Source organism: Sturnira hondurensis, unplaced genomic scaffold, assembly GCF_014824575.4.
Source record: "Sturnira hondurensis isolate 20B ecotype Veracruz unplaced genomic scaffold, ASM1482457v3 Scaffold0008723, whole genome shotgun sequence".
NCBI classification, from domain to species: domain Eukaryota; kingdom Metazoa; phylum Chordata; class Mammalia; order Chiroptera; family Phyllostomidae; genus Sturnira; species Sturnira hondurensis.
In genome coordinates this window covers 3,126,752-3,151,152 of record NW_028081354.1, presented here as the reverse complement: position 1 = coordinate 3,151,152, position 24,401 = coordinate 3,126,752, and the positions used below count along the sequence as shown (strand labels likewise).

Sequence of the window (24,401 nt, the reverse complement as noted above, 5' to 3'; positions counted from 1 at the left end):
GAGGGAAGGGTCACCAAAGAGCGTATATAAAGGACCAATGGGCAAAGCCAAAAGTGGGTAGGGTTGAGGGAGAGAGGTAAGCATGGGTGGGGTGGGGGAGAGTGGTGGGGTGAAAACTGAGACAACTATACTTGAACAACAATAATATATATATTATTATTGTTCTCTCTCTCTCTCTCTATATGTATATATATAGAGAGATATATATAGAGAGATATATATAGAGAGATATATATTATATATAATATAATATATATAATATATAGAGAGATATGTCTCTCTATAGAGATATATTATATATTATTAATATATATTAATATATAGATATATTAATATATTAATATATAACTAATATATAATTATATATAATTAATATATAATATATTATAAATTTATAATTATATATAAAATTAATATATAATTAATAATATATATTAATATATAGATGTATTATATATTATATATAATATAATATATTATATATAGAGAGAGAGAAAGAGAGAAAGAAAGAAAGAAAGAAAGAGAAAGAAAACTTGCCTATCCTCCCAATTTTCTATCCTCCTTAATATTGCTAAAAGAGACAACTGCTTTTTCTTACAATTCATAAGTCAGGAAAAAATACTGGTTAGTCTTTTTTATTTTAGGAAGTGTTAGTACAAGTTATCAGGCGTTCCCTACCAGTTTTGAGTTTTTGAAGTCTGTCTTCTAATAGATCTTCAACAAACTTCAGTTCAGTACAGTCAGAAATTCTCATAGGTTCTAGGGACAAGAGATAAAATACCATCTCTGTATTAAAGTAACACAGTACATTTGGGGAATCAGACACAAAGTATCAGAGCTTCATAATATCAAAGGATGAATTGTGATAATAGAGTTAAACTCAGGGGATCACATGATCACCAATAAGCAGAAGGCATTAACTGACACAGACAGGTGACATGAGTGTTAATCCCTTAAATGATAGCAGTTGACTACTAACTAAGGGCCAGAGGGATCAACGGTAGCAAATGGTATGTCAACATGTTAGAACATAGAAAGTAGGAAGGAGTTTGGATAAAACTGGCAAGAATAAAATCAAAAGGAGCCTCCAGGCTGCTTTCTTAAGGACCTTTAGCAAAATGGACTAATCTTTATCTTTGAAATATGGATTCTAGGATTTGATGTCAATGTACAGCTGAAACTGATCTTTCTTAGATATCTTAGAGACCCTGGAATTTATCCTAAAAAAATCAGAATGCCTGTGGTGGGGCAAAGAAGCCCAGGACTGACTTTCTATTTGAAAGTATTTAGGTCCAACTTGCCTGAGGCTTCCTAGTAACTTTGACACAGACACCAAGCTTCCTTAGCATGTCACGACTAAAGGAAACACGACCTACAAAATGTTATTCTTGTTTCCTCACTGTTCTTTAGATGCATTTCCTGATTTAAAGATCTGATTTTTTATATCCTATTGCTCTGTTTTTTAGAGTGTGATCTTAAATGCACCACTCAATGACTTTTTATATATGTATATACTGAGGTAACTACCACACGAATCAAGACTGAATATTTTCATCATACTAAATAAATTCTCTTGGTTCCATTCTTTGTCATTAATCCTTGTATCCTTGAAAATATTAATGTTGTCTTCCTTTTCACTGCATATAAGAAAATAATGATTTATCTAACAGTAAATCAATATTGCTTATGTTTGAACATTATAGAAAAAATATATATGGAATCATACTGTGTGTTTTTGTGCATGTGTGATTTCTTGACTCATGTTTTGGGAATCGATACTAACTGTTGCTTATGAAAGTAATTTTTCTATTTATTGCTTTGTAATATTCCATTGAACAAACACATCACAATGTATTTAGCCATCGATGCATTATAAACATTTGTTTTATGGCAAACAAATAATTTATTTATGCTCTGCCAGTGTAATTTCTGGTACTTCTCATTTCAAGCTCAAAGAGTGTACTAAGTAAGACAAAATATCCCTGTTATCTCTTATTACTTTTTGAAGAACATATCTTACTGGGTAAATTCATGTGCTTGCATATTTTTCAACTAATGTACCATTTTAACAGAATATCTGGTGCTTTATTCCATTGTCTTACGTGTTGCTGTGATTGAGCCCCCATGATGTGTTTTTGATGGAGTCATAAAGCTAAGTGACAGAGAAAAACAGCATGTATCGGTGGAAGAGAGAGTCAGAGAATACAGAGAGCTGTGACTCCATAACGCTGTTAGGGTTATTTTTGATCTAAGCCTGAGTTGTCACACATTACAGAGTTCATGAGGTTTGAGATTAATGATGGCACCGACGGGTTTTAAAATTGGATAAGATTTTTATATTTCTACCTGTAAATCAATTGCCTCATCACCTGTGTGTATACATAGCAATGTATGTTAAGTAGGAAGTTCAATTATTTGGTGAATTTGATGTCCATTTGCAAAAAGTAACCAATCACGTAAGTCACTAATCAAAAAGTAACTAATCACAGTTTTCTTCCTTAGGAAACATAATATTTCAGCTATTTGTAATCTCCCTGCTGTATTTCTTTCTGTCTTTACATAGCAAATCTGAGTGGAACAAACTTTCCCCTTCTCTATTTCAGTGCACAGTTTAATGATCTTGGGTTTGTGGTGGTTCTTGTTGTTGTTGTTGTAAACCAAATACCAGCTTGCCAAAAGCCAATCACTCTGACGTGGGCTCCTGAAGTACTCATTTATTCTAACCTTAGGGAATTTGCTTTTTAAAAATAAATTGAGCATTAAAATTTTCTGTCTTATGTTTTTAAAAAGGTTTATGGAATTTATTATACATAAGCCAAGTAAAGCACAGCATGTTTGGGTATTGTGGAATTCTGAAAAATGCCATTGTCTGGAATTGATTATTTCAGCTGTTAACATCATTCCTGCAGATGTGGGCAACATATGCCACGGCGCAGTCTGGCTGGCCTCCATATGTCAGTGTCCGCATGAATGGCCCCTAGCAAATTAGTGTTTGATTCCAAGAAAAAAACAAAAATATTAAAAGCATAGTCAATATTAGAATAAAAACAGGATTTCCTTGAATTAGCTAGGTAAATACCTTTAAAATGAGCACATGAAGGTTTTTTCTTTTTTCTTTTTCTTCATGGGTAGGGTGCTCAGACAATCATATGGAACTATTTATCATAACAATGAAAATGGTGACGATGATGATGGTGACAGGAGTGACATTAGTAGTGAACTGCTGTTAAAGACTTGTAATATGCCAAGCATTATGAAATACAACCTTGACCGTAAGAACTCTTTCATCCACATCTTATTCACAAAAGAGTGATGCTTGGATTAGATCACTTGCCCAAAGTTACAGAAGAAAATATCTGCTGAGGATGTGATTTTACCACAAGAGCTATCTGACTCCAAACATTTTTTACTACTATTTTATACTCTATTTAGTGAAGAGGAGACTTAACAGTTGGTATATAAAATTCATCATTTTTTAAGATGGGAAAATATTAAAGCAGAGTATCGATCTCATTTTCACCAGGGGCCACGTCAGCCTTGAGTTTGCCTTTAAAGGGCCGAATATAATTTCAGCTCCTTAACAGTTAAGGAGTAGTTATATTTACACAGTCCTAAAATCATTTTGGCCCTTTGAAGGCAACCTTGAGGCTGATGTGGCTGCCAGTGAAAATGAGTTTGACATCCCTGTATAATTAAAGGGTCATACGGATGTTAGGAACAAGCCCATTTTAATGGTATGAGTGCCTTAGATTGTGTTCCTTAGAATCAGTGCCTAAGTCAGAAAGTCGGATGTGTGTTTTACAGAGAAACTTCTCATGGGAGAGGAGTGAGGAAAGCCAGAAAGGGGAGGGAGAGGCACGAAATAAGGACCTGACTGCCACAAGAGTGTAGCCTTAGCCCTGGCTGGTGTGGCTCAGTGGACTGAGGGATGGCCTGTGAACCAAAGGGTAGCTGGTTCTGTTCCCAGTCAGGCCTCATGTCTGGGTTGTGGGCCAGGTCCCCAGTGCAGGGGTGCATGCAAGGTAACCAAACATTGATGTTTTTCTCCCTTTCTCCCTCCTTTCCTGTCTCTCTAAAAATGAATAAATAAAATCTTAAAAAAAAAAACAAAAAAACGAGTTTCAGCCTGGTCCCATGGAGACCTCAAACATGAACTGATCCAAAGATTTGGTCCCACTACAAGGCAAGAAGTATGGACATTTGTATTTCTAGGTCAGCTATTTATTAGCTGCAGGCAGCCCCTAAGGTTAGGGTATAAATAACTTCACAGAGTCAGCTACTGTTTAGCCAAAGCAGAAGGAATTGAGCTGTGAATCATTAGCTGCTCATCATGTGTCTCAGTCTATCTGGGCTGCTGTAAGCAAATATCACATGTTGAGTGTCTTACAAAAAATAGAAATGTGTTTCTTAAAGCTCTAGAGGCTGGGACATTCCAGATGAAGGAGCTAGAAGATTTGGTGTCTGGTGGGAGCTTGCTTTGTGGTTTATGGTCAACTCTCATGGTGTCCCTACATGAAAGAGAGAGAGAGGAAGCTCTATGGGGTCCCTAATATAAAGGCATTAATCCTATTTGTAAGGGCTCTGCCCTCCTCATATAATCACCCCTCAAAGGTCCCATTTCCAAGTACCATCACGTTGGGGTTAGGATTTAACATAAGGACTGTGTGGCTCAGGGTGGAGGGATGCAAACATTCAGCCTGTAGCATTAAGCATGCAATGTGAATCATTTTTTTAGGAGTAAGATAAGTCAAGGTGCAAACTTCTATCATTCTTTGAGAAGTTAGTCTTGACATATTGCAAACTCTTAAACCCCCACACACTTTATTGACACAGCAGGATTCTGTTTTTGGTGCACATCCTCTGGTGCACGTCTGTGAATTAAAACATCTGGAGAATTTGTCACTTACTGCTCAACATGTCTGACGAACATGTTATCATTATTATAGTGAGCCCATTTTACTTTGCAAATGTCCACAATGTTGAAATGCACTGGGTGGGTCACAAGTAGGTTTACAATTGCTTCTATGGAAAATAATACAGTAATAACTTCTGTTTTGCCTGCTTACAACTATAAACCAACTTTTGCCCCACCATTATTGTGGCAGAGAGTAGGAAAATCACTGTAACCCTGAGGCAGTGTTAATGTGTGCTATTGTCCCACCCAAACAAAAGCAAACTGCTTCTAATACTTTTTCCTTTTGGGGTATTAGGGGAAATAAAAATGAATTGGTCAGATCAATAGCCACACATCACATACACTTTCTACCAGGGTATTTTAGCATCTCTACTTCCAAGAGCCATAAAGCTTCTCCCTTGAAATCCTTGTCAAGGCTGGTTCCCACCTAGACAGAGTGATGGGTTCCTCCAGGGCGCTGCTTTGCAGAAACAATACTGTCATCAACTCTGTTTGAAGGAGGGAGGAGACTTGGAAACTATTTGTTTAGTAGCTTTTGTTTGTTTTACTTTTTAACCTGCCTATAGTAATGATGTGCTTAATGAAGTATTTTAGTTTAGTATGCATATAGTGCATTCATGTAAAGTGCTTAAGAGAATGTCTAGGAAACAATCAAATGCTACGCTTATTGTTGCTGTTACCACTGCCATCAGTTATTCCTACACCATTTTATCTCTGCAATGACTTACCTAAACATCCATGCACCCAGCCACCTTTCGGATCATCCTTCATGTCCTTGCGTATTTGCACAACTCTCTGAATAGCCTTCCTTTGTCTTTCTCATCTGCTTCTCTCACATGCATGCTTTAACACAGGCATAACAAATAGTATTTGAAATCTACTTCTCATGTTTGATATTGTGAAATTTTTGCCATTTCTTTTGCTTTTGGCAAGGGGAAATATTTTTTTTCTTTCTATAATTTGTATGACATTTGATCTGGGACATGAAAGTCACTAAGGAGAGAGGTGTTGAGTTTTGGCTCCTCACTTGAGGCCAAAACATCCCTGCATGATTTGACCTGCCTCTTGGCTGGCCCCAAAATGGACCCTCTCTCTAGATTACGGGGCTCTAACTGCAATGGCCTTCCCTGTAGGTTGCAAACTTCTTCCTGCCTCCAAGATAATGAGTCTTCGTATTTACATTTCCTTCCTTACCTTGTTATTTCTCAAAGGGACCTATATGTTTTCTTCACCAGTTATTATAGTTGCATTTAAATACCTACTTGAATAAATATATGTTGACTGTTTGTGTCCCTAGAATTTAAGCTTCATGAGAACACATACTGCATCTCTGTTATTCATGCACATATAGGTTCTTAAAAACTTTTTAAAATATTAATTGATTAATTAACTAGAACCACACCATTCTATATCTCTGGATGTAAAACTGATTCTGAACAGGCCTGTGAATACATTATTAATTGCTCCAATTATATTTTATCCAATTATAGTAAACTCATTGAAGAAAATTCTTATATTGACTATTTAAAATAATAACCATGAATTTCTTCCTTTATTGCCAGATCTCAGGTTATTTTTTACTGTTATTATTTTACCAATCGAAAATACTAGAAATTCCCCTCTGCTAAAATAAAGAAAAAAAGAAAAGAAAGACAGTCTTTTTTTCTCAGTTTGAATATAATTCCATGTTGCAAAATTTGATTTGGGTTTATAAGGAAAAACTAATTATAAAACCCAACATCCATATTTATATTTATTTAAATGTTGAATTTTTTATCTTTAGTACTATCTAACTATAAAGTTATCTTTCTGCATTTAACCTCAAGAAGCATCTTGCTATTCCTTTGTAGAATATATCCCTTCAGTGGAAAGACAGATCTCTTGACTTTTTTCACAAAGTTCTGTGCCTGAACCTTCAATGAAGCTTATTGAGAAACAAAAGGCCCTGTCACATGAGTTGCTGACTGATCTAAGGGATGTCATAATAGTTGCGTTTTTAACAAACCCCTCAGAGGACCCTGATATGTACCTCATACTCACATTAAACTCACATCCAGTTCCAGGGCATCTGCTTTGAGCTGGACATGACTCAAAATAATATATGGGAAACGTAGAACTCCTACAACAGACCTATGCAAGATGAGTGATATTTTGCACAGAATGTAAGGCTTTGAGAGGCTATAATTTTGGTCAAGCCTATTAGCTACGAGGGGTCAGATGCAGCAGAAGCAGGGAATCCTGTGGGACACGCTACCATTTAAGTTAATGTATTAAGAGACAAACTATCACACCCTGAGGGAAATGGTACGTTTTTTCTACTGCGGATAACTCACCAGTCTCTCTGAGATAGTAGGGTGGATTGTACACACAGCCAGAAGTCCCAGAAGCTCTGCAGTTTGAATGTAGAGTTATTGGCCCCAGATTCCACATCCAGGGGCTTTTGCTGTGTCACAGAGCAAGGCTCCTTGTGCCTATTTTGTGCCTCATAATTATTGTATGGCATTAGAGGAGTCTCTTATATCACTGAGCCCAGTTTTTCCATACGTTAAAAAAGCACAGAGGTAGCTCTCCAAGGGCTCCACTAGCTCCGGCATTCGAGAATGAGAGCCCAGCCTGGGCAGCTCAGTTAGTTGGAGCATCATCCTGTACACCAAAAGGTTGTGGGTTCCATCCCCATGTGTGGTGCTCGTCAGAGGCAACTAATTGACCTCTCTCTCTCTCTCCTCCTCACCTTCCTCTCTATCTAAAATCAATAAAAACATATCCTTGGGTGATGATTAAAGAAAAAAATAGGAAAGAATAAAGGACTTAAATGTTGGGAATATTTTGTCAAGGTTTCCATGCAGTGAAACACTGATAAGTAGTCCAATACAAAGCAGTCCCATTGAGTGTGTTTGGAAAAGGATGTTAAAATGTAAAGCAGGTGATGGTGACTCGTAGTAGGGTGGTAGCAGAGGAATGGTGAAAAGAGGCCAAATTAGGTTTATTTTGAAGGTGTCTCTAGTAGGAATTTTCTGTTTGTCTAGAATGGACTTTCAAATTCATGTGACACTAAGTAAAGTAACAGTGATGCTATGACACAGTGAAAGTGGAGGTCAACCCCAAGTCCCATGTGTTGTCATTGCTGCTTTGGGTTTGTACAAACATGTGTAGTTCACATAGCTCCCTCCCACTCATTGCATAATGTGGTCCTCCCAGTGATTTTTCTGTGGAGAAGGGGGAATATGGGGATGGATTTAGAGTTCATCTAATTTATCCGGAAAGAAAGAGACCTGAGTTCACAGGTGTTTTATAGTGAAGGCTGGACTTGTATCGCAGCCTCCTGTTTCCATTCATTCTCTTGGGACAGAGGGAACTAATCTGTGGTCACAAATAATCTATTTTGTGCCAGGCAACAATTCATACTGTATCAAATAATCTTTCCAAGTAGTATAAGTAAGCTTTAAAATTGTGGTTTTATGTCTTTGTCTAATTCCCCTCTGAGTTGTGTATAAATCTGTATCAGAAACAATAACAACAAAGTCTTGAAACCTTTTTCTTCAATCAAGAACACATTTCTTTCACATGAATCTTCAGATATGGTAAGCAGCTGTGAGTGGTATGTAGGTAATCCAAAAAGCATCTCATGGCTACGTGAAGAACATTTGCCTTTGAATTTTAACAGCATGGATGCTTTCTGAAAATGTCTGTGTCTGGGGGGAGGGTAATTGATCCATGGGTCTTAAAACTAGGAAACCCTCTTCATTTAAGATATGATTGTATTGTAGAAATAATGGTTGGTCATTGTCCCCTGAACAAACCTATAACATTGGGTTGAAAAAGCAGCAAATTCTCCCTGTTTGATTTTGTGACTGTAGAAATAAAGGTTGGCCTACATCTCCAGGCCACAAAAAAAACTTCTAATGACATCATCATCTCACAATATTATCTTTTCACATCTTTTTCAGAAAAATAAAAAAATCAAGCATTGGGTGGGTGGCTCAGTTGGTTGGAGTATCATCTTTTACACCAAAAAGTTGCACATTCAATTCCCAGGCAGGGCACATACTTATGTTGCAGGTTTGGTTCCCTGTTCAGGGCACATATGGCAGGAAACATACCGATGTTTCTCTCTCACATCAGTGGTGTTTTTCTCTCTGTCTTTCTGTCTCTGTCTCTGTCTCTGTCTCCCTCTTTCTTTCTCTCCCCTCCCTCCCTTCCTTCTTCTCTCCCTTTCTTCCTTTCTGAAATCAATAAAAACACATCCTCTGGTAAGGATTTAAAAATAACTAAAAATTCTCAAGTGTTCCGTCCCGCGGAACAGTCAACGGGGGTCCCGAGTCTACCTGAAACGGATGTATAGGGATGGGAACAAGAGGCGCGGAGAAAGGCAGCAAGACAAAGGATTCTGATCAAGCTGCAAATTTTATTTTAGGCGGGGCTGTTATATAGAGGGCAGGGGAAAAGGGGAAGTGGTTCTAATAGGTTGTCCTGTGCATGCTCACTGCATGCTCCTGGCGACGATTGGTAGGTGGGCGCTTGATCAGCATCTTGATTGGTAGTTAGTACTTGTGATCCAAGGATGCCCCCAAGGGTGGGGCCACCTGGCTTGGCTGTAATATCCTGTTTGGGTTGCCTCAGCCAAGCCCTCCTGGTGCGATCTTGATAGATTGCATCCGCTATCTTTAGGCCCCGACACTCAAGCCACAGAAAATTTTACTTGGCAATAACTGGATAACACAAATCATATTATAAGAGCTCTATCTCAAACATGGACTGTGAATGGATATGCTTCAATGTTTGGAATCTCTCTGCAGAAAAGCTCTGGAGAAATCCATTCCCTCTTGTATGAATTACTAAAGTAACAGTGGCAGCTCAGAGGCCACTCGGGTAGCAAGACCTATGACAGGCTGGAAAAGAATCAAAAGGACAAAGATGGAGGCAGTTAGTGGGTGCCAACACTCACGCTCCATTTCTAGATTGCCCCCTTTTTACTTTCTCAAGCAGGCTCAGGTGATACGGGGAATGCATCTTTTCAGTAAGTACGAGGTATAATTGGCCACAGAGACCATTTCCAGCTGAAATGGGCATTCCATGTAAAAACAGTATCTTTACTGGTCTCCGATAGAATCTAAGATTAACTAACACCCCTTGTTGAATTAGGAGAATGTTAGTTTCCATCCTCTGGGCTCTGGCCTCCTTGGGGTTTTCGAGTCAGCTGGAAGAATAGTCAACAGACGGTGCCTGGAGGTTAGCATGCCTGTGGTGCAGGTTCCATGCTTTAAAGGAATTGACTTCAAAGACAGATGGGCAACTTCATAGCGAGGAGCAGAGCTGCTCATCCCTCAGTAAGGGTGGAAGGGATACATTGAAGAGCTTTGCTGAGCACTCCCTGGGTGTTGAAAGAAGGGAAAGTGGGCTGTTTGTCTTAGTAACTGAGACGCCACTGTGCAGCTCTGAGAACACATTCTATGGAGTATAAAATGGCTCTGGTGACTACTGAGAGTTGTGTCCACTTGGACAGAAGGAGGGGGGCTATAAGCCAGAGAATTGATACATTGTTGGCACAGAAGATCATTATCCAAAAGTGTGGATCCTTGTGAAACTGAGAAATAACTTTCCTAAAGACAATACTGAATATTTAGGGATAAGGTAACTGGATCATATTTATTCTGATGCAAACATTCAAGTCACCTTACATGTTGAATAACTAGTCTCACAGTAAATAGGATTTTTTAAATCTTCATTCTATTAGATAACAAGCTCCTTCTGAGTAAAACTGGCGTCATTCATTGTTTTTGGATGCCTTACTGTCCAGAGTCAGTAATTCCACAAATATATACATTTTCCACAAACATGTATTATTGTGCTCTTATATTTCTTCCTGGTTAGAAGGAGGATATCCCCAGAAGCAGGAGCCCTTGCCTCGCTTATTATCTCACCATATTATCTCACCTTTGGGTTAATCATGTATGTTATTTATTTCCCTAAAGAAAGAAAAATAAAAATATCAATAAATATTGATAATATAGTAACATTATCAAAATATAAATAAATATGATGAGCAAGAGAATGTAGTAACTGGCACTCTCTCACCGATAGAGCCTTAAGTGAAATCCAAGTTTTGTCACAGAACACAACCTCAGTTGTCTTTGCAATGAGCTCAGGCGGCTCAGGAAGGGGTTTGTGTGTCTGCATGAAGCCTGCCACTGTGGGGGGGGTGGGTATTCGCTGCTTCCCCTGTGGGTATCTGGCACCCGCAGAAGCAGCCTGCAGCTCCGTGGCTTCTGCCACAAAGAAGCACAAATACAACTAAATGACAGAAATGAAAGAAGATCACACAAATGATGCTTCTCTTTGTTCTTAAGCATCATTAATGTTGAAACAACCTCTGGCTTGAGAAAAAGAGCTTTAGAGAAGAATCATTTACTAGAAAGATATGCAATATCTCTGAGTGAAACCCCGAGGCCAGAGTCTGCTAATGCTATAGAAAATAACATTTTCTCAGATTTGAGAACACTTCTAGAGATTATATTAGGGGTGAAAATTCAATAGATCTAACTTTACACAACAATAGGAGAATATTATTTAAAGGAAATTGTGGTCTGTGCAGGGGTTACAGAGATAAATCAAAAGTGATGGTAAAATTCAAGTCATGTCTGCCTTATTTAACAAACATTTATTCAGCACTTACTATGCTTTAGGCCATTGCAAAGGCTTATAAAATATTGTCTCTCTTTTACAGGAGCTTACAATCTAGTAGCTAAAGGTAAACTTTAGTAAGCAGTGTACTGTGCATATTAATTATATCAGCCAAACTACCTCAGCCAAATTTTTCGTCTTTTTGAATTGAATCCATTCAAAGAATACTCATCAGGTTTTATAAGTCCCAACAATGAACTCATTATCTAATTTGGAGTGCTAATAGTTATTGTTTATTATATATTTCACATGTGTCTAATTCTTGGCTAAACCTTTTGGTTATAACCCTTACTGAAGGAACTAAAACTTAGAAAAACATGTAGAACTGGCTCAAGTTTGCATAGCCAGTTAAAAGAAGAGTTGGGATTTGAACTCAGACTGTCTAGTTGTGAACCAATACTATTAACCATTAAAATATTTTCCCTGTCATTGAGACAAGGCTGTGCACAAAAATGTAAATTTAAAATTACAGATCATATGGGCAGGTGGATCATTTAGGAATATTAGACAATACTAGGCATTGGGATTTCCTACAGGTGAGTATGAGATATAAGAGAAACAGCATTCTTTTACCGTATCCCATTGTCTTAAATTCACGGCCCCTAAATCTCCCTGTAGGCTTTAGATCCTACCTCCGATAGAGGCACTGGAATCAATGATCTTCTATTAGTGACACTCCGATGACTGAGGCACTCAGAGGTGATATTGTCCCTGATTGCTTGTGATTTTCAAGACAGTCTACAGGGTGGGCTAAAAGTAGGTTTACAGTTCATGTGGAACATCATACAACCATTAATAAATAATAATACAAGAATAAACTCTGTGATTTGCATGCTCAACTCTAAGGATACACACTGTATAAGTTTTATTCGTTCGGGCTTCAGTTGCTTTTCTTAGGTGGGCCCTCAGGGTAGATCTGTAAACTTTCCAACGAACATCAAACATGTCTAGGTCCTAGAATCTCTAATACTTCTGTAGAGTGAAACATGCACTCTATACACTTCTCATGCAGCCTCCCTAATCCAAGTCCATGGGAGAGACCGACAGAACTTGTACAATTGGCTCAAGAGATTTAATGTTTTTTTCTACCTCAAGGGTTTACTGATGGCAGAATCTATGCCATGCTCAATTGTGTCCTACTATAATAGTGATTCTCAGCCTTTATTTTTTTCTCAAAATTACCTGGAGATAATTGAGTTAAAGCAGATTTTTAGTTCCCCACTCCAGAGGGCCTGCTGACTCACTATGTGTGGGCTGGGGCTAAATAATTTCTAATGATTTCCCAGGTAATGCTTATTTTGCTGGGCCAAGTACCACACTTTTGAGAACTATTGCTGTTTAACCAGTAATGTCATGGTTGAGATCATGGGCTCCAGAGCCAGATCACCTGCTGAAATGCCAGCTCATCATTTGTGAGGTCTGTGGTTTTAGGAAAGTTATTCAAATTATGGGTGGCTGCAATCAGTTACCACAGTAACATGTGGTAATAGTCATGTCCCCCATGGGGTTACTGTAAGAATTAAGGGAATTCAAATAAGTGCTTAAAAGAGGACTGGAACTTAGTAGGTTTATTAGAATACTTTAGCAGACATTATTTATTCATTGTGGTTATTGTACATGTTAGGTACTCAAGTGCTCAGTCTCTTGGAATTAATGTTCATACCAGTGATAGTGTGCCTGACATGTGACCTCCTTTAGCAGAAGGAGGAGCTAAGATGTAAGAGGTTGCATCAGTTTACAGTTCTTTGGGGAAGCCATTTTTAGTTGAAATATTTATTGACAAACTATATGTTGCCAGTTTTTTGAGTTTTTGATTATCAAATTGGTACACAAACAGAGGTAGTCTGTTGCATAGTTCTTTTTTTTTTAAAGATTTTATTTATTTACCTTTAGAGAGGAAAGGAAGGAGAGAAACATCAATCTATGGTTGCCTCTCGTGAGTCCCCTGCTGGGAACTGGCCCACAACCCAGGCATGTGCCCTGACTGGGAATCGAACCATGATCCTGTGGTTCACAGGCTCGCGCTCAATCCACTGAGCTACACCAGCCAGGGCTGTTGCATAGTTCTTGATGATCAGAAAAAAAAGCAAACACCTGTCCTAGAAAAGAAAGACCAAAGTACTGAACCTTCAGCACTAAAGTTAGTACAGGGTGCTGCTTTTTAGAAAGACTGAGGGAATTTTGAAATAATTGTGCTGTCACCAGACCATGGCTTGATTTTATAACTGGCCTTTCTCATGACAGTGATTGAAATCTGTCATCTGAATGACTCTGCTCTTTTCATCATTCTTTCCTACATCCACAAGTTACACAGTTGCCATGGATTCCTTCTGAGCCCCTTCACTGCCAGTTGCACACAGCAAGCAAGAATCAGACACTCAGGAATTTGCTGCCCCGATATAGAGACTATATCTAAAGGGTTAACTGTTTGTCTTAACCTAAAATTAGAACACTCAAGTCAGGAAAGTTTTTTTTTTCTCTTACGTGTAATGTTATTCATATAAAACTATATATGTGCTTTTGGTTGCATATTGCCAAATCACGCCTATTGAAAAAAAAATAAGAAAAATGTATAAAATGGAGAATGATGAAAAATCTAGAAAGTGTTATTGTTATAAAGAGAAGATGATCTACTAGAGAAGTGGCATAACCATTATAAACATCAAATTTTGAACTTGATCTGAACTCATTCTATGAGCTTACCTATAAAATAATGATAATGGTTTCTACTTGTGACTTGTAGAATATGTCTCAGGTCTTCACAATTATTCTGACTTCCTGATGATCAGCAGACCTCTTTTGCAGCCCATTTCAGGTACAATGTCTAACATGTAATAAGTAAAACGTTAAATTAAATTAAATTAAATAAACGTTAGCTATGTTTGTTGAATTTATTGGGGTGATATTGCTTAATAAAATTGTACATGTTTCTGTGTACAATTCTATAATACATCATCTGCATATTATATTCTTTGTTCACCAGCCAAGTCAAGGCTTCTTTTATAACCATTTACTATCCCCCCTTTACCCTCTTCTACCTGCCCCACCCCCTTTTTCTCTGGTGATAACCATATTGTTGTATGTCTATGAGTTTTGTTTGGTTTGGTTTGCTGTATCCTTTCACCTTTTCACCCAGTCCCCCAATCCCCCGCCCATTGACAGCTGTCAGTCTGTTTTCTGTATATGTGAATCTATTTCTTCTGGAGGAGACTTGTTCTCATCCAGCAGAGCTCTCCAGGCTGCTGCAGATGAGATTAATTCTAGCAAGACATGATCTGTTTAGGGAGAAAAGGCTGACCAATCTCAGAGAGGAGAAAGGCCTGGAGCCTCTCTCTCAATGGGCTTTAATTGAGTTTAGCTTGCATAGGGATGCATATCAAAGAAAGAATGGTTTATAGATGTATTTCTGGGATCATTGTGGGTTATTTTAAGTCATGGTCTGATAGACAGGGTGATGCCAATTGGCTATAAAACCTGGGGGAAAAAACGTATTTTGTGCTTGGACCATTAACATTTAAATTGAGAGCATTCTTTCCACAGATACTGATCTGAAGCTGTTCTGGTGGTGGCAGTTGTGGTATTCCTCTGTGGGAAAGGAATTGTTACACAGTTAAACTCCTCTTTCTTAGCAAAACAGAAAGTGGACATGTGTGTGACAGACATGGGAAAAATAAAAATAAAAAAATAAAATAAATTGAAAGCATTCTTAGCAAAGCAGTTTTCACAGGATCTAATGTATTTTTTCTTAGGCCTGATCACTATCCCCTCTGCACCCACCTTCAGCATTGTTTCAGGCCTGAATCAGGTGGGGGCAGCAAGGCAGCCAAGAGATTAGGAGATTTTTTACAGATAGAATGAGGACTCAAGCTATCATAAAGCCAAGGGATGAGGGTTTTATGTCCCTCCTCCATAATCCCCTAAATCCTTCCCTGATGGCCCCTTTGTAACTGTGCCTGTCTTAGGTTGTTCCTTCCTTGAGGAATCTTACCCATCATTGACTATCTAGCCATCTCCCAGGAGCCAAGCAGGGTGAAGTAAAGGGAACAGAGTCTGTGCCCCTGCCAGGAGGATAAAGTTTTGTCTCCTTAGTGGCTTATGGTACCAAGATCAACTAGCCATGGGGCCTTTTTGCCTGTTGGTAAGGTTACACCTCCTAGAACAAGGCAGGACAGTTCCCAACAGTTTCTATTTTGTTTGTTAGTTTATTTTAGTCATTAGATTCCACATATATATGTGAAATCACATGGTATTTGTCTTTTTGTGAGTGGGAACCCTCATAAACAGCTGGTGAGAATACAGACTGGTGCAGCTACTATGGAAAGCAGTAAGGAGTTACCTCAAAAAATTTAAAATGAAACTGCCTATGACCCAGCAATTTCACTTCTGAGAACATACCCAAAGAAGACCAAAACAGTAATTCAAAAACATATATATACCCCTACACTCATTGCAGCATTATTTTCAATAGCCAAGATTTGGAAGCAGCCCAAGTGCCCACTAGTAGATGAGTGGATACAGAATCTGTTGTGCCTTTTCCAGTGGTTCATTTGGTTGGTACAACATGCTGTGCATCAGGGGGTTGCAGGTTCAATCCCCGGTCAGGGAATATACTTAAGTTGCAGGTTCTATCCCCATTTGGGGCATGTATGGGAAGCAACAGATTGATGAATTTTTTTAACTCAATTAATTTTTTTAAAGATTTTATTTATTTATTTTTAGAGGGAAGGGAAGGAGAGAAGGAGAGAAATATCAATGTATGGTTGCCTCTCGTGAGTCCCCTGCTGGGAACTGGCCCGCAACCCAGGCATGTGCCCTGACTGGGAATCGAACCACGATCCTGTGGTTCACAGGCCTGCGCTCAATCCACTGAGCTACACCAGCCAGGGCAGATTGATGATTTTTGTCTCACATCAATCTCTCTCTCTCTCTCTCCCTCTCTCCTTCTCTCCTTCTCTCTCTCTCCCCACTTCCTATCTCTCTAAAAATCAATAAACATATCCTCAGGTGAGGATTTTTAAAAGAAGCTGTGGTACATTTACAAAACAGAATATTACTAAGCCATAAATAAAAGAAGGAAACCTTACCTTCTGAGACAGCAGGGATGGACTTAGACAATATTATGCTAAATGCCAGCTATTTGATTAGAGCCTATAGCTAGCCCTATAATAGGTGAATATCCACTCTGTTTCCTAGTGCTACTGAGTTTTCATTCCTGTAGCTATTGGGTGAAGTTGAGACCTGTAGGAGGCTAAGGTAAGATGTGTTCACAGAGTATCAAAAAATAAATTCAATTTGGAAAAAAATGTTTTTAAACAATTTTCTGTTTAAAAAAATAACACTGGTGATGTATTAATGCAAGGCACAGTTGCAGTTTTCAAGCAGAGCACACCTATGTTATAATGATTAGTAATATCATTACAAAGAAGTAATTATAGACTCTAAAGCAAATCATACTCCTCTCCCCCAAATATATTGACCACATATTGCAAAAGCTACAAATTAATAATTAGCCACCAATCTAACCCATTTATATACCTATCAGAACTATGGCAAAGACTCTCATTATGTTTTATTTAAGTTAGATAAAAATGACCATAGGTGGGCAAAAGCATTTTTGTATTATGGTTTTTATTGTCCATTGTTGTATGCCTAGGTGACTGCAGTACTGTAGAAACACTGATTTCAGATTTCAACAACACATCTGTCTGTAAGTGGCCTATACCACATCAACTCAGATTTGTTCCAGCATGAACTGTAGCAATTTTAATAACCTACCTCAATTTTCTGAATGGTGTAGTTTGTGAATTTCAAGAGTCATAGAAGGCCTTTATGTTTCCATCTGTATAGCAAGTAGAGGACATGATTTTCTTCTTCAGAACTAGCTAAAAATTGAAATACTAAGAAAAAATCCCATGAATTTCAGTGGGATGATTTGTTTGATTTCTCCAGTGAATAATTTATCATTTCCTTGTGAGAAAAATCATATTCTGTTTGAAATGCTTAGAGAACAATTACTCCCAGGAATGTCTAGTCACAACTACAATGGTATGGGAGAAAAAGAGACTGTGTTTTCATTTATTTCTCCTCTGGAAATCAGTAATTAGAAGATTCACATTTTCCTTAGCCTCCTTATTCTTATTCTAGTATGAAGTAAGAAATAAAAGCATCTACTGGTAAAGCATCACTGATGAGCTCAGGGCAAAATATGTATTTCCTTTATAAAAATACCTTTCCCAATTCTCTGTGATTTTATCTTTTATCATTTAAGTTGCATCTACTTTATCTAATTGGATGTTTTCTAGTAAAATGGGAATCCTAGGTGAGCTCTGGCACCAAGAAAAATTGTAAATCTAACACAAGAAATCTTAAACCTACGTGACACCCGCTAGCACCTGCTTTGGGACTTCAGCTCAGATCTAGTGAGATCTCATATTATACCTAAACTCTCTAAAAGCAACCGGACAGACAAAATGATCAGGTGAGATGAGTCGTGGAAGGAAAACACTTTATTAAAAATAAACAGAACATCCACCATGGAAAAATACCCTTGAGGAAATGTTAGTGTTTTAAGCTTCCCCAAGTTTTCAGTCAATCCAGGTCACTTAGTGAAATCGATAAAATGTTATCACAGTTCCAAAGAAGCCTTCGAGTGTGTTTAGCGAAAAGGATGGCTCTGAAATTTAAACGGAGTGCTGTTGCTCCCGCGCTATCAGGAGAGGTTAAAAATATTTCAAGGTTACTCCTGGCAATGGGTTTAAGACAACATGCCTAGATTTCTGTCACATCTTCCATTTTCTTGTGTAAATGGATATTTGGTGCTTACCATACAGCAATAGATTAATCCAGAAATGTATTCTTCTACTTTCTTGACCTTTCTAAAGTCACCTGCAACATTTGCAGATATGCCAATGAGATTTTGGGGGGAATGAGTTATTTTAACTTGGAAAATATTCTTCTCCCCAGTGCCCCTATTTAATTTGGAGTAAATCTTCCTACCATAGGCCTATCTAGATTATAATGCAGTGAAGTATTCTTTCAAGTAAGTATTGCAACCATGGAAAATTTTTGCCCTACTTGTTTGAAGATATGCAGTATCCAAACATTGTAATGTCCATTTTGTTTAAGGGCTTCCACAAATCTACCTCTGACTAAATGTGAACCTAACATAGAGGAATAAACACAAAAAACACAGCCCTTCTTTATCTTGTTTTCCTATTATCACCATTTCTAGCTCTTACTGCACCCTTTTCAGGCATCATTGGTGAGATATCTTAATGTGAAACCTATTTACTCCTCCTCTAACACGTAATATTGGTGAAAAGGCCTCAGAGTTCTTTGATATTGTCCCTTGGTCTTATTCTTTCCTCTCCCTTTCTTCTGTCTCAGTTCCACCCTTATAGCTAATATTATTGTAACTTTATAGCAAAGCATTGTGCTGACTGCTTTTCATACACGCTTGAATTAATCCTTATCCCCCCAAAAAACCCTTAGAAGACCATTATTCTTATTTTACAGAAAAGGAAATTGAGGCTCTGATTGATAATGTGACCTTGTCATAAGATCACTCTAATAACTAGATCTGTGTGATTCGAGTGATGAAAATAGGCTTCTACATGGTTCTCTGGGGTCCACATCTAATTTAAATTTCAGGCAATCAGCCTTTAAGAGGTAACTTTTATCAGTCTGGTTAATCTCTTACTTAGGAACTACCTTATTTTTTTCCATTTGAGTTAAATTTTTTACTGAATCTGGTGTTCTAGGCCGTATACCAAGGACTCCATTTTATACTTTGAGCTGTAGATCACCAATATTTGTTACTGTTAATCCTTTCTCCCACCTAGGTCAGTCTCCTTACTGACATTTCCCAATCACACAAGGATATCCATTGCCACTCTCACCTCTAATTCACCCATCTTTTTTTTATCCTACAGCTAATCCCTTGCTTGTATTTGTTCCTCCAAATCCTCAGTAATGTCTTCTCTTCTGTACTTCCATCAAGTTCCAGTTAAATGCTCGTATCATCTTATTACTTATTCATTTGGTCTCTCTATTAGTAGGGTAATGATAGCTGCTCTAGCAAATAGACTCCCAGATGCTAAAGTTGCAAATATAACAGAAGTACATATCCATGATAAACATGTAACTTTTGTCCACACAGTGATTCTAGAACACAGACTCCTCTCATTGCATGGCTCTTCCCTCCCTCACGGAATGGCCCTTCTAGACCAGCAACATTGTCATTACCTGGAAACTTATTAGAGTTGCATATTTTAAGGCTTCATCCCAGATGCACTGAGTTAGAAATTGTGGGGTTAAAGATCTGTGTTTGCTAAAACCCTCCAGGTGCAATCCCACCAACAGTGCACTAGGGTTCCCTTTACTCCACATCCCCTCCATCATGTGTTGCTTGTGGTTTTGTTTATGATGGCCATTCTGACCGGTGTGAAGTGGCATCTCATTGTGGTTTTAATTTGCATCTCTCTGATAGCTAGTGATACTCAGCATCTTTTCATATGTTTCTGGATCCTCTGTATGTCCTTGGAGAAGTGTCTGTTTAAGTTCTTTGCCCACTTTTTAATTGGGTTGCTTGTCTTGTTAGAGTGGAGTCATGTAAGTTCTTTGTATATTTTGGAGATTAAACCGTTGTCTGAGGTATCATTGGCAAATATGTTTTCCCATACAGTTGGTTCTCTTTTTATTTTAATACTGTTTCCTTTAGCCATGCAGAAGATTTTTTATTTTGATGAGATTCCATTTGTTTATTCTTTGCCTTATGTCCCTTGCTTTAGGGGACGTATCAGTGAAAATGTTGCTGTGTGAAATTTCTGAGATTTTCCTGCCTATGTTCTCCTCTAGGACTTTAATGATGTCACAATTTATATTTAAATATTTTATCCACCTTGAATTTCACATGATCTCACCTTTAATAGGGACCCAATCAACAAACAAACAAACAAGCAAAATATAACCAAAGACACTGAAATGGAGACTAGGCTGGCAGTGACCAGAGGGGAGAGGGGAGGGAATTTCAGGAGAAAAGGGAAAGGATTTGCAGAAACAAGTATGAAGGACACATGGACCAAAACAAGATGAGGGGGTGGAAACAGGAGGGAGGTGGGGAGAGCTGGAGAGGGGGGGATGGGATGGGAGTAAAAGACAGAAAACTGTACTTGAACAACTATTAAAATTTAAAAAAAAAACCTCCAGGTGATTCTGATGAACACCAAAGTTGGAGAATTACTACTCACAGCCTCCTAATCATTTACATTCAGTCTGTGGATGTTTAGAGAATGTGGACAAGATCTACATGCTTCTTAAAGGCGTGGCTCCAGAGGCAACGTACATCACTTCTGTTCGTATCTTACTGGTGGGTCCTAATTAAATGGCCATGCCTCATGCCAGGGAATGCAAAATGTAGTCCCTGTAGTTCTCACCTCAGTAAAATATAGGTAGACAAATGTGAGCGTGGTCCTTTAGAGAAACTGTCTTCCATAACCTGATTTCCCCAAACTATGCTTTAGAATGCAACCTGACAGGTTCTTAATTTTCTCAACGCTTCTGCCAGTTCCTCACAGTGAGTATTTTTATTCCTTCTTCCTCTTCATATAGTTTGATTTTCTTCATCCTTTGTCTGGTTCCTCCTTGTCATAAATTTCTTTATCTTTTTTATTAAGAGACTGACCACTGAAACTTAACTTTCAGTTGCAGGTTGCCGTAATCTGTCAGCTTACTTCTTTTAGCATAAAATGGCCCAGCTGATGGGCTTGTCATGCAGAACTCAGGACCTAATGGCTAGCGGTTCCCCAGGCACAGTATGAACAGTTCTAATTTTGAACTTGTCTTCTCCACATGTATCCTGCACTTCTATTCATTGGTACTCAAGTCCTGAAGGTGTTCGTGGACAGCAGGGCATATTTTTTAACTTGTAGATGAAATGCAACGTTCTATGAACCCAAGCTCTGTGTAACTTAATAAGGCAAGTTCATTACTATGATTGGACCTGGCCCCAGGGGCACATGCCGTAATACAGGGAGTGACCAAGTCAGATACCAGATTTATCTATTTATTATTTATTCCCCAATATAAAGCAACATCCCATTTTCCATATCACACAATTAAAAATGTTTATTTTTGATCTGTATATGTAAGTATAAAGTGTGCAGATAAAATAATCAAATACCTATATAGTTTAATCTAATTTTATTCTACACACATTTTAGTTCATACCAACAATAATATTCATTTAGAATTATTCTTTTTCTTTTTATAAAATAATATTCAAATGTTTTTTAAGCATTAAGTCCAAATTTTTCTCTTCTCCAGATTCAAAAAACTGCTTTTTGAATCATCTTGTAGCTTTCCAGAATGTATTGTCTTGATTTCCACTTATATTGTTGGGAGTCCTTATTTAATCTGTGTTTGAGTCAGTAGGTGGATTGTTGGTCCTAGTACCCAATCACAAAACATAAGGACCAGGTTCTTTTGTGTTATTTAAATTTTACTCCCTCCTTTAAGTGTTCACACTGTTCGTTTACAATATAACCATGTACTGTAATGCTTTCTAAAGTGACTTAGAAACAGTTTTTTTAAGTTCCTAATACTCATCACTTTTAGCTAATACCACCAACAGTAACCCACAGTAATAACTGTGTGTTACATTTCTTTGGCTGATTTTGTTTCTCTTTTTAATGTAACTTGATAATACCTCAAACTATCATTAGTTGGGTTTGTAATAGAGTCTTCATTATGTTCTGATATTTCAAACACAGTAAACCAGAGAATGCCCAGTGATATGAACAATTTTATAAAATTTGAGGGGTAACCTCTGAGGTCTGTAGGACATCAGCCTAAATTCTCATCACTGAAGACACAACCCTGTGAGACAGGCGTTTGTCTTCCTGTTTGTCACCATGATGCTGAAACTGAGACTTTAGTGATTTTCACAAGCTCCCAGTTGTCAGACCAAATGTCAAGTGATGTCATGATGATTTTTGTGGCTAGAAGTATGTAGGCTAATTATGTGTAAATAATCACCAAAATGTGATAAAAATTTTGCACTGTTCACTGGTTTGAGTTAAATTATTAACCCCTAAACACTTTGTTTCCTTTTTTTTTCTTTTTAAATTTTCCTTTTTTATAAAAGCCAACTTTCTGCAATAGCATACAGTGTCTGCATTCAGGTTTAAAGACATCCCTATCCCAGGCATGCTTTTTGAGGAATTCTGAAAGTCTCTAACTTGTGGTTCTTTTCATGGTCCCCAATCCCAAAATTCTATCCTAAAAATAATTCCTTTTGACGATTATTTTTAAAGCAATTTTTATAAGACTTTATTTGAGCCAAAAAATCTGCTCCCTACCATTTGTTCTGTTTTACTCAACAAATGGTAGGGAGCAAGATCTCAAATGTTCCCCTAGATTTCAGTGGCCAACTAGATCTCCTAGGTGCTATGGTATAACCAAAGTTACTAGTTATTTGTCTGTCTGTTTGTTTGTTTGTTTGTTTATTCACTTATTTTCTTTATTTATTATTCATTGTCTGACCCAAACAGAGATTTGACATTCTAAATAACCAACTCAGACTTATATATAATAAACGCATGTTTTTAACTAGGGTATATATTTTTTATTTTGAAAATATTTTCCAAATTTCACCAGTAGCCACCTCAACCCTGTGCATTTGTGTTATCCTGAATTGTGAATACCAACCAAATAAAAATTGTAAGCCTGGATCTGAAGTTACTCATAACCATTCTTGCTTTATTTGTTTTGTTTGTTTTGTTTTCCTAACCATATTCTATTGCATGCTAGTATCCTCTTGACCCTTCTCATCTGGCTATTTCCTGTGCATGATTTCATATCTGTTATTTGAACTTGGTATCACTAGTTGATTTTTTAGTTCTCTAAATCTTTTTGGCTAAAATCCAAATATCTGTTTTATTGTGGTTCCAATCACCACCTTACCCTGTGTCTGGAGTCTGGGAAACCACTCAATACAAACCACTTCTGTATTGTCTGGGGTTCTGTGGCTGCAAATAGAAGAAACTAGTGCATGCTAACTTAAGAAAAAATTATGTCGCTCATAGGTTTGGGGAGAAAAACTGCAAAAAGACAGAAAGTGGGACAGCTCATGAGATCTAGAAACTAAGGGATATTTTATGTGGGCTCTCTATACACAGCTGTCCTCAAATGCGTTCTCAAAAACTTATTTTAAGGGAAGGAAAATAAATTTGGATAGATAATACTTACATAGAGCCTTGATGTGCAGAATTAATTCAAGATAGAAAACTGTAGAGTTGGAGGATGTCTAGGGAGAATTTCTACTGACTCTAAGGGGTAAGGAGGCTCTAATAAATGTTCGCACATCAGTCATGTATCAGACCAGTGTTTGACAACCAGTTTATTCGAGTCTTAAGTCTCAGTGTTGATGGTGGTATCATAGTACCACATTTACATATGTCATAGTGGTCTGAGAAAGAAAAGAATAAACTAGAAATGGAGAATTATATCATGCCATTGTGTCTGAAATACCTTTTGAAAACAGTAATTTTTGAGCTATTGGTAACAGCACGGTTAAAGGGCATGGGGGTATGGTTAGTGAACCTGGAAACTGCATATTATCAGCACTCCAGAAGGGAGTGAGGAACAAAGTCCTGATGATTATTTCAGACGTGTTATGAGTACAGCACAGTAGGTTCCCATCACTAACGATATATCCTAGTTTTTTAAAGTCTATTGTCTGATATTAATGGGTTTAAATATACATGTAATTTTTGTCAAAAAATGAAATGGGACAAAATGCTCATAT

At 37.7% G+C, this 24,401-nt stretch overlaps 1 protein-coding gene and 1 non-coding gene across 2 annotated transcripts in view; both read left to right on the top strand.

Annotated features, from left to right (window-relative positions):
• The window catches only part of GRM7 (glutamate metabotropic receptor 7), an 888,187-nt gene that overhangs the window by 484,796 nt on the left and 378,990 nt on the right, over positions 1-24,401 (top strand). The gene's annotated exons all lie outside the window — the stretch shown is intronic.
• LOC118993392 (small nucleolar RNA SNORA41) lies at positions 15,129-15,261 on the top strand. Its single transcript, XR_005067847.1, has one exon. It is a non-coding gene; the product is annotated as a small nucleolar RNA SNORA41 (small nucleolar RNA).